Below are 9,660 nucleotides of genomic sequence, written 5' to 3'. Positions count from 1 at the left end.
CTATTCACCAATATCATTTCTTTTCATTGTTTTTAGAAAAAATTATTAGGCTGTTAAGAGTTTATTAAGGATTTGCTAAGATGGCAGCATTTGTACTCAATCTTTTCCCTTTGAGCACTTGCTATTCACCCCAGGCTCAGCCCTCAGCCCCACATCAGCTATGTACATATCTGTAATTTAGTTATTCATATTAACATCTGTCTCCTTCCCCTAGAATGTAGACTCGTTGTGGGCAGGGAACATGACTACCGAACTCTGTTGAGGTATATTCTCCCAAGCATTTAGTACAGTGCTTTGCACACCGTGCTCAATAAATACCATTGATTGTTTGGTCTGCTGTAAAAAGATTCATTTAATAGGGGAAGGAATTCAGACTTCTTGCAAACCAAAGTGGGATAGAGTCTCGCCTCCAAGAGGCAAGACTGGAAAAGTGGGGAAGGGCTATGGTGACAGAAGGGGACTGAGGGACTGACAGAGAAGAGGTGGAGAGAGGCAAAGAGTTTGGGGACAGGGAAAGGAAGGCTTATTGAATATCAGTCTGGTGCTGGTGGTGGCTCCCAATGACCCTGATGTCAGATTTAAATGATCCCCAAAAACCCACATCACCAGAGGACTCTGTCCATCCCGCCATAAAGAGGCCATCTAGAGCCTTCTCTAGAGGACAGTTTCAACTGCTCCTTTTCTAGCCAGAGATTTTCTAGCTCCAGGATCTCAAATCTTTCCTGCATTTTTTGCTGGACAACCTCTTCATTTTCCAGGATTACAGGCTCTCTGGAAAGAAGAGAAGAGGATGGTGACCATTCTGGGACACTTTGAAGACACTAAATATCATGGAAGGTCTTTTCCCAGAGCAAGAAAAAAAAAGAAAAATGAGAAATCAATTGGCTCTTCAGAAATAAGCGAGCCACAATTCACAGGCCTCGGGTTAAAATCAAATCGATGAACTAAACAGGCTGTACACATTGAAGCACTGTAACAATACTCTGCACACAGTAAGTACTCACTGAATACAACTGATTGATCATGGAGTCCCCTCAGATGCAAATGCAGTATCCAAGACGATCCCCCCATACCCTTCAATCTGTGCTGGGAGTTTGGATCTTCACTCATCTAGAACCCTCATTCCCATGGTGGGAGTCCTGTACTGTGTTCCTCCTTCCTCCCTTGATTCCTCTTTTTTAATCTTGAGTTTTCTCGATTGTGATCAACTGAAGACAGGGAATGGGTGTTTAACTTCTCAGATACTCTCCCAATTTCTTAGAACAGTGCGTCACACTCAGGAAGTGCTTGATAAATACCAATCATTGGTTGACTGGGTTAGAAAATTTTCTATGATGATGTTATGATTATGTCACTACTGCAGAGCTACACTGGAAGATAAAAGTGCCAGAGATTTTCCCTTTGTCAGTCTTCCTTTGAGACTGACATTGAGAGATTCATCCAATACTCCTGGGCTAATGAGAGATAGAGTGGCATTGATAAATGAAATCCACAGATAATACACAAATAATCCCAAACAACACTTTATATGAAACAGTTTTCAACCCCTTCTCCTATTAATCACTTTAACAGGAGCTGCTAATATAAGCAAAAATGGCTGTTTTGTATTTCACCTCCCTTTCTCTTTTCTCCTCATTTTTAGATTAGGATTAATCAGCTTCTAAATGACCACATTTAATATTGTTTGTAATTTCTCCTAGGTCAAAGTATTCCTATTGGAGTCCAATACTCTTAGGAGTTCAACTCCTAGCTTTAAGACATTTTGGGAAGTCACTTTAGGGTATCCACCTATGTATGCTATGTTAGGGTCAGAGAAGGGGTAAGGTTTTCCAAGGACCGGTTTGGATGATCTATTAAGAGGCTCTGGGAGAATGATGGTGTAGTATTTTGACTAAGAACACTCTGGAACCAATTTCCCTGCATTCTAGTGAATCAGCTCCTACTAAGCCAGAATTGGTCTGAATTAGTTTCGGGACCACTTGGAGGTTGGTCTAATAGCTCTAGCAATCATTCCTGAAGACGCTGGGCTTTTTTCGTAGTACAAAACTGCACCTGAATTCAAATATTCTTCCCTGAATCCAATCTTTTAGCCCTAAGCACCAAGTCCAGGAAGATTATTAGAAGAGGTGGATCAAATCACATAGCATCCAAGAAACCTTTGATATCTTCACAGCTGAGTTTTTTAATAACAGCAAGAATATCAACAAAATGTGATTGTTCTCTTTTGTCCTAGTAAAAGTAATAAAATCACATTGCTTATTGATTATAATTGTTATAATGAAGTTAGATTTTCTTTTTCTTTAGTGAAATTTATCATTTGGTAGTGGTGGAAAATTTGATATTGGACAATGATAATAATAATGATATGGTATTTGTTAAGCACTTATCATGTGCCAAGCACTGTTCAAAGCGCTGGTTATTTTCTTTTGTTCAGGATTAAAAACATGGAAATCAAATCCTGATTCTGGTTGTCTTCTTTACACTCTTGTTTCTACCTTTCAATGGCAAATGTTTTTAAGAACCATTCCTTACTTGAGTAACTCCCAGACCGTGGATAGATTACATGGAGTCACAGGAAAAGATTACAAAGGGCATCTTAATTTGTGAAAGTATAAACAAAATTACTCATAGAACATTCTTATAAAATGTCTGCAAATTAATGATCAAAAGTATAATATAGAGATTAAAGAAAAGTCTATATTATTTTGAAACGTTGTATGGCTTATGGTAATAATACTGTCATTGCTGTAGTTTTAATCTTTTTAATTATGCTAGATGATTTTCTCTGACATAATCTTTTTCTCATGGTGCCAGTAGTTGGTAGGTAGATGTGCAAATTTACCCTGATTTTTCAGAATTCAGAAGTGAACATTTTAAACTAAACCAATCACCACATCTTTATTATGCACTTTCATATTCATGGTATAAAATTATGAGCTATTCCTTTTGATTGAGAAGGAATAATTTGATGTCAATTGCCAGAAAATAGAAGCGTTAAAATATTTTAATGGTTTTTGTTAGGCACCTACTGTGTGCCAAGCACTGTACTGAGTGCTGGGGTAGATACAAACTAATCAGGTTGGATACAGTCCATGTGCCACATAGAACTCACAGTCTTAATCCCCACTTTGCAGATGAGGTTACCGAAGCCCAGAGAAATGAAGTGTCTTGCCCAAGGTCACACAGCAGACAAGTGGTGGAGCCAAGATTAGAATCCAGGACCTTCTGACTCCCAGGCCTGTGCTTTATTCACCGGGCCTTGCCTCTGATTAGATTCCATCTTGATGGCACTGAAAGAAAGCTGAGGAACTAAGGGGTGTAGAGTAAAGACATTTTAGTAATGTTTACAAATGCAGTGGGGTAAGTCAAGGAAATTCTCTGCCCTTAGCAATTCCACACAGCCCTGTCAATTCCATCTTCCAATTCCTGAAGTTGGTTTTTCTCTGATTGAAGAATTCTCAGTGTTATGGTGGAAAACACATTCCAGGCATGGACTCTGGGAAATCTCTCCTGTGGCTATTGCGTGTTTGCTGTACGTTAACTTTTGCCAGCAAGGTTTCATTCATGCCTAGAAGGGCTTGGTGCATCGAAGCATTCATTCTACAAGTTGGATTCATAAACGTATTTGCTAGAAACAATCCAACAGAGGACCTCTGTATGGTCCTCTTAAGGCAGTGCCCATTCTGTGGTTCTAGGAAATACATTATCTGATTTGAAAGGTCTTTTGGATGGTGCTGGAACATTCTGTACAAGCTTAAAGTGGAATGGGAAATCTGAAAGCCTCTCAAATTGACAATAGAGAGAAGATTATAATACCTCGCTGACTTTTGCTTTTTAAATCTAGTTGAACTCTGGTTCTCTCCTCTCTCCCACTTGTATAAATGGATGTTAACCAATCAATATCATATGGGATAGGTGACACATTTTATTCTTTTATAACTGTGAAAGAGACTTCATTTTGGCTGAATTTTACAAATCTGCAGGGTGAAAAGATCTGGGGAAATGACAGGTGAAAGGAATTGTATATAAAAGGTGTAATAACTGTGGAATTTGTTAAGTGCTCACTATGTTCCAAGCACCACACTGCAGCACTCGGGTAGATACAAGAAACATCAGGTCCCATAAAGGGCTCACAGTCTAAGTAGCAGCGAGAATAGACATTGAATCCTCATTTTGCAGATGGGGGACCTGAGGCACAGAGAATTTGAATGACTTGCCCAAGGTCACAATGCAGGCAAGGGCACAGCCAGTATTAGAACCCAGGTCCTCTGACTCCCAGGCCAGTGCTCTTTAAATTAGACCATGCTGCTTCTTTGGAGAAAGTTCTGTAAGGGCCAGGTCGGGCTATAGTGGCTGTCAGGACCAATATGGTCATTACATGTACCCTTAACCTGGAAATGGTGGGGACTTAGTCCTTAAAGGTTTTTGATATTCTGTAATCAATCAATCCCCCTCTCACGGGTCGCACATGGAGAGTTTCCAGTACTCTACCAGTCTCGACTACTGGAGGGAGAGTCAAGCAGAGGCCTGTCCATTCCATTCCATTCCATTCCATTCCATTCTACCTTGGGCAGTGGGTAGTGAGTGGAAGGCAATCTGCTATAAGTCAAAACACACCTGTGCTGGGCAGCAGTAGCACGGGAGAGAGTCAAGGGCAGAGACTCAAATTTACTGCATGGAAGAGGGCATTGGTAAACCACTTCTGTATTTTTACCAAGAAAACTCTTTGGATACACTTCCAGAACGATTGAAGCTGGAGGTGGGGCATTCTGGGAGAGATGTGCCCAAGGCACCTCTTTGGGTCAGAAATTACTCGACAGCATAAGACAAGATAAGACAATCAATATATGATATTTATTGTGTGTAAATCGTGCACAGAACGCTGTATTAAACCCTTGGAGGGGTACAGTATGATAGAGTTGGTAGACACGTTCCCTGTAATAGACAGAACTAGTGAAAAACCTGTTAAGGCTTGGAATACACTTTGGGGAGGAGATTGGGGTGTGTTTGCCTAGTCAACAAACTGTAAACTCACTGGGGGCAAGGGAATGTATCTGCTATATTGTTATATTGTACTCTCCCAAGTACTTAGTGTTCTGTGCACAATAAGTGATCAATAAATATGACTGATTGATTGAGGTAAATATCCTTGTTTCTACTGTCTGTAATCTATTTTAATGTCTATTCCCCCTACAGGAGATAAGCTCCTTTAAAACAAAATGTTTTAATGGTATTTGCTAAGTGCTTGTCGACCACGAGGAGACACCATAAACAGGAAGAGGATCCAAGGTGGCAGTTCCCAATCATTCTTTCATTAAATCATATTTATTGAGCTGCTTACTGTGTGCAGAACACTGTACTAAGTGCTTAGCACTGTACTAAGTGCTTAACATCATAACCTTCTCACCCAGCACGGGGCAAAAAAACCTTGGTTGAGCCGGGGCTGTGAACAAAGAGGCTCAAGCACTGTACTAAGCACTGGGGTAGATACAAACTAATCACATTGGACACACTCCATTTCCCACAAGGGGCTCACAGTCTTAATCCCCATTTCACAGAAGATGTAAATGAGGCATAGAGACATAAATTGCCTTGCCAAAGTCACACAACAGACAAGTGGTAGAATGGGGATTAGAACCCAGGTCCTTCTGTAAGCTCTGTTTAGACGGTAAGCTCTCTCTAGACTGAAAAGCTTACTGTGGGCAGGGAATGTGTCTACCAACTCTATTATATTATACCCTCCCAAGCACTTACTACAGTTTTCCACAGTAAGAGATCAATAAACATCATTGATTGATTGATTGATTCCCAGGCCCCTGCTCTATCCACTAGGTCATGGTGCTTCTCTTGTGGGCAGCAATCATGTCTACCAATTCACCTTGTATTGTATTCACTTGCATTATACCCTCCTGAGCATTTAGGACAGTGCTCTGCAAATAGTAAGTCATCAGCAAATACCATTGATTAATTGTTGTTCATACCCTCCTTCTGTCCAACTCCCATGCTGGAGCTCCAAGAGGATGGATCATAGGGCATAGAATCAGAGAAAACATTCCAGAGACCATGGGGAACTCTTCGTATCAGAGGAATTCCCAGAAAGAATGTTTTTTGGAAAAAAAAAATGCATTTTGACTGAATTTGCTCCCTTCATAGTTATTTCTTATTGGGTTTTGTTGCAGATGCATTTCCTCTCTGCTCAACCCAACTAAAGTGAACATATGGAGAAGAGAAACAATGTGACAGAATTTATTTTCTTGGGAATTTTGCAGAATCAGGTGTTACAGAGAATTGTGTTTGCCCTCTTCTACATGGTATCATTGTTGGGAAATCTCTTCATAATGATAACCATCAATGTCAGCCTCCGCCTCGCCTCCGCCATGTACTTCTTCCTCAGCTACCTCTCCTTTCTCAACATCTGCTATTCTATCATCACTCCAAAGATGATGGCCGACCTATTTCCCAAGAGAAAAACCATATCCTTCAGCAGTTGTATGACTCAGCTGTTCGCTGTGCACTTCTTTGGCGGCACGGACATCTTCCTCCTCACAATGATAGCCTACAACTGGTGCGTGGCCATCTGTAGACCTTTGTGCTACCCGAGCATCAGGAGCCGGGGGGTGTATCAAGCCATGGTGACCTCCCTCTGGGGCAGAGCGTTTCTACACTCCATCGTTCAGACACTCCTCACCATCCAGCTTCCCTTCTGCCACCCCAACATGCTAGATCACTACTTCTCCAATGTGCATCCCTTGCTGAAACGTGCCTGCGCTGACAGCTCTGTGGTGGGCCTGATGGTGGTGGCCAACAGTGGCATGATCTCTCTGGTGGCCTTCTTCATCCTGGTGATCTCCTACACCATCATCTTGTTCACCCTGAGAACCCAGTCTCCTGAGGCAAGGCGGAAAGTGCTCTTGACTTGTGGGGCTCACATGCTGTGGTCCTCCTGTTCTTTGGCCCCTGTCTCTTCATGTACATTCTTCCCTCTCACACCCTAGCAGTGGATAAGATGGTCACTTTATTTACCACCATTATACCTCTGATGCTGAATCCCCTCAACTACACCCTGAGGAATGACGCTGAGGTGAAAAGCTCTATGAGGGAATTGTGGAGGTGAAGGCTGTCCTCGGGAGGAAAATTAACACTGTGGTCAGCGTGGGGTTTCCACATCATCAGTGCTATTTGCCCAGTTCTTACTGTGAGCGGAGCACTGTAGCAGAGTGGCCTAGTGGAGTCAGAAAGACCTGGGTTTTGATCCTGGCCTCACCACTTGTCTTCTGTTTGACCTGGGGCAAATCACTTCACTTCTCTGTGCCTCAGTTGCCTCATATAATAATAATAATAATGATAATGATATTTGTTAAGCGCTATGTACAAAGCACTGTTCTAAGCACTGGGGGGAATAAAAGGAGATCGGGTTGTCCCACGTGGGGCTCACAGTCTTAATCCCCATTTTACAAATGAGGTAGCTGAGGCACAGAGAAGTTAAGTGGCTTGCCCAAGGTCATAAAGCTGACTAGTCTTGGAGCTGGGATTCGAACCCATGACCTCTGACTCCCAAGCCGTGCTCTTTCAACTGAGCCATGCTGCTTCTCATATGTAAAATGCGGCTCGAGATTGTGAGTCCCATATGGGACAGGGCCTGTGCTCAGCTCAACCTGATTAGATTGTATCTACCAGCAGTCCTTAAAACAGTGCTTGGCACATAGTAAGCACTTAACAAATACTGTCACCATCATTATTATTATTACAAAGTGCTTGGGAGAGTACAGTACAACAGAGTTGGTAGATATGTTCCCTGCCCACAACAAGTTTACAGTTTAGAGATGAGTTTGGATGTAATTGGTAGATTATGTTGCTAGGATCTAAGAGGACTTTTCGCTGTAGGCATTTCGGTGACAGTAACAAAAATTGGGAATTAATGTTGACTGTGAGGACCAATTTCAAGACTATATGAAACCGAATTCAATGTTTTCTCTGTGAAATGGCAGAGTTTGTATCTCTGGTGGGTGAAAACAAGCTCGTTGTGGGCAAGGTATGTGGCTACCGACTCTGTTATATTGTAGTCTCCCAAGTACTTAGAACAGTGTTGGGCACTCAGTAAGTGCTCAGTAAATATAATTGATAGGGCCTGAGATAGGAATTATTGCTTTATGAATGACCATCCTGCCATCCCACTGAGGTCAATCAATCAGTTAATCAATTAATGGTATTGACTGAGTGCTTACTGTATCCAGAGCACACAGCACAAGTTAGGGCAGAAGAGCCAGGGAGAGACTTAGAACCTGGGAGGTGGGGTTAGGTTAGGGAAGCCGGCAGAATGAGAAATTTTACCTGGTTCAGTCTTTCACTGATTCTCTGCCTCTTCTACCCCTGACTTTCTCTGGCCTCCTCTCCCACCATCCAGTGTGTTGCTCTCCCTTCCACCACAAATCCTTCCCCCCCACTCCACCTATCTCCTGAATTGCTGAAGCCCTTGAAGGTGGTTTGTTGGTATTTGCATCGTTTCTCAAAACCATGTAAATTGCCCTTATGAGTGATGACAAACACAATGATGTTTGTCCTGTTGTAGCATCTGTGTCCCGAGATGGCAGAAACACTTTCCATTTCTGCAGTTTCTTGCCTGGTAATTTTGGGGTGGGAGCAGAGTACAGCAAGGTGAGGGGACCAACGGGGCCCTTGGCTTGTGTGCAGAGGAGAAAGTAGCCCTAGAAGGGCCCTAATACCTACAGCCTTCCCTGCCCCTCTCTTTACCCCACCTATTGCTCCAGATAACCTTCAATCAAACAAGCAATTGTTTTTATTGATGGCTTACTGCGAGCGCTGTGGTAAGCTCTTGGGAAAGTACATTATAACAGAGTCACTAGACACATTCCCTGCTGACGATGACTTCCACTGCATATGCGGATGGGGTAGAGGGAGGGTTTGAACTTTGATTCCTCAGCCCATCTCCCACAGCTGGGCCAAAGCTCCCTGGGTCAGATCACTGGGTGGCAACGTCGGGATTGCCATCACCAGGGCCTTTCCACCATTTGCTGTGCTCCTGGGCTGCCCTGACTCCTGCCACAATAACCCACCTTGTGTTTGTTAGCAGCAGGAATCCCACTATTCCCAGTGGCCCCAGTAGCAGCAGTAACAGCAACAGCAGCAGCAATCAGTCACCTTAAGGTCTGGCCCAGGACCAGAGCTCTGCTGGTGGTATGGTCTCCAGACTAGCCGCTACCCAGACTTTTTCCCGAAGTGGACCAGACCTGTGTGTGGAAGGCTGCCTCTCCCTCTGGTCATCCTGCCCCCACATCCCTTCACTCTCCATCTTTGCTGTAATTTCACTTTGAGTCATCTTTATTAATTTCATGACAGAAAGAAGTAACAATTTACATAGGTAGCTGACACAGACCCTACAGCTTTTCTGGTTTATTTAATGGTATTTCTTAAGCATTTACTAGCTCAGGCACTGTGCTAAGGTGCTGAGGTAGAATAATAATGATGGTATTTGTTAAGCGTTTACTATGTGCCAAACACTGCTCTAAGCGCTGAACAAGCTAATCAGAAAAGCAGCGTGGCTTAATGGAAAGAGCACGGGCTTGGGAGTCAGAGGTCATGGGTTCTAATCCCGCCTCCACCACTTGTCAGCTGTGTGACTTTGGGCAAGTCACTTAACTT

General features: G+C 43.0%; 1 pseudogene; it reads left to right on the top strand.

Moving 5' to 3' along the window:
• The first annotated feature begins 6,218 nt into the window (after positions 1–6,218).
• On the top strand, positions 6,219–7,114 carry LOC119923871 (annotated as a pseudogene).
• The last annotated feature ends 2,546 nt before the right edge of the window (positions 7,115–9,660 follow it).

Source organism: Tachyglossus aculeatus, unplaced genomic scaffold, assembly GCF_015852505.1.
Source record: "Tachyglossus aculeatus isolate mTacAcu1 unplaced genomic scaffold, mTacAcu1.pri scaffold_327_arrow_ctg1, whole genome shotgun sequence".
Lineage (NCBI taxonomy): Eukaryota > Metazoa > Chordata > Mammalia > Monotremata > Tachyglossidae > Tachyglossus > Tachyglossus aculeatus.
Note: the sequence above shows the minus strand (reverse complement) of the source record. Positions and strands in the feature narration are given on the sequence as shown.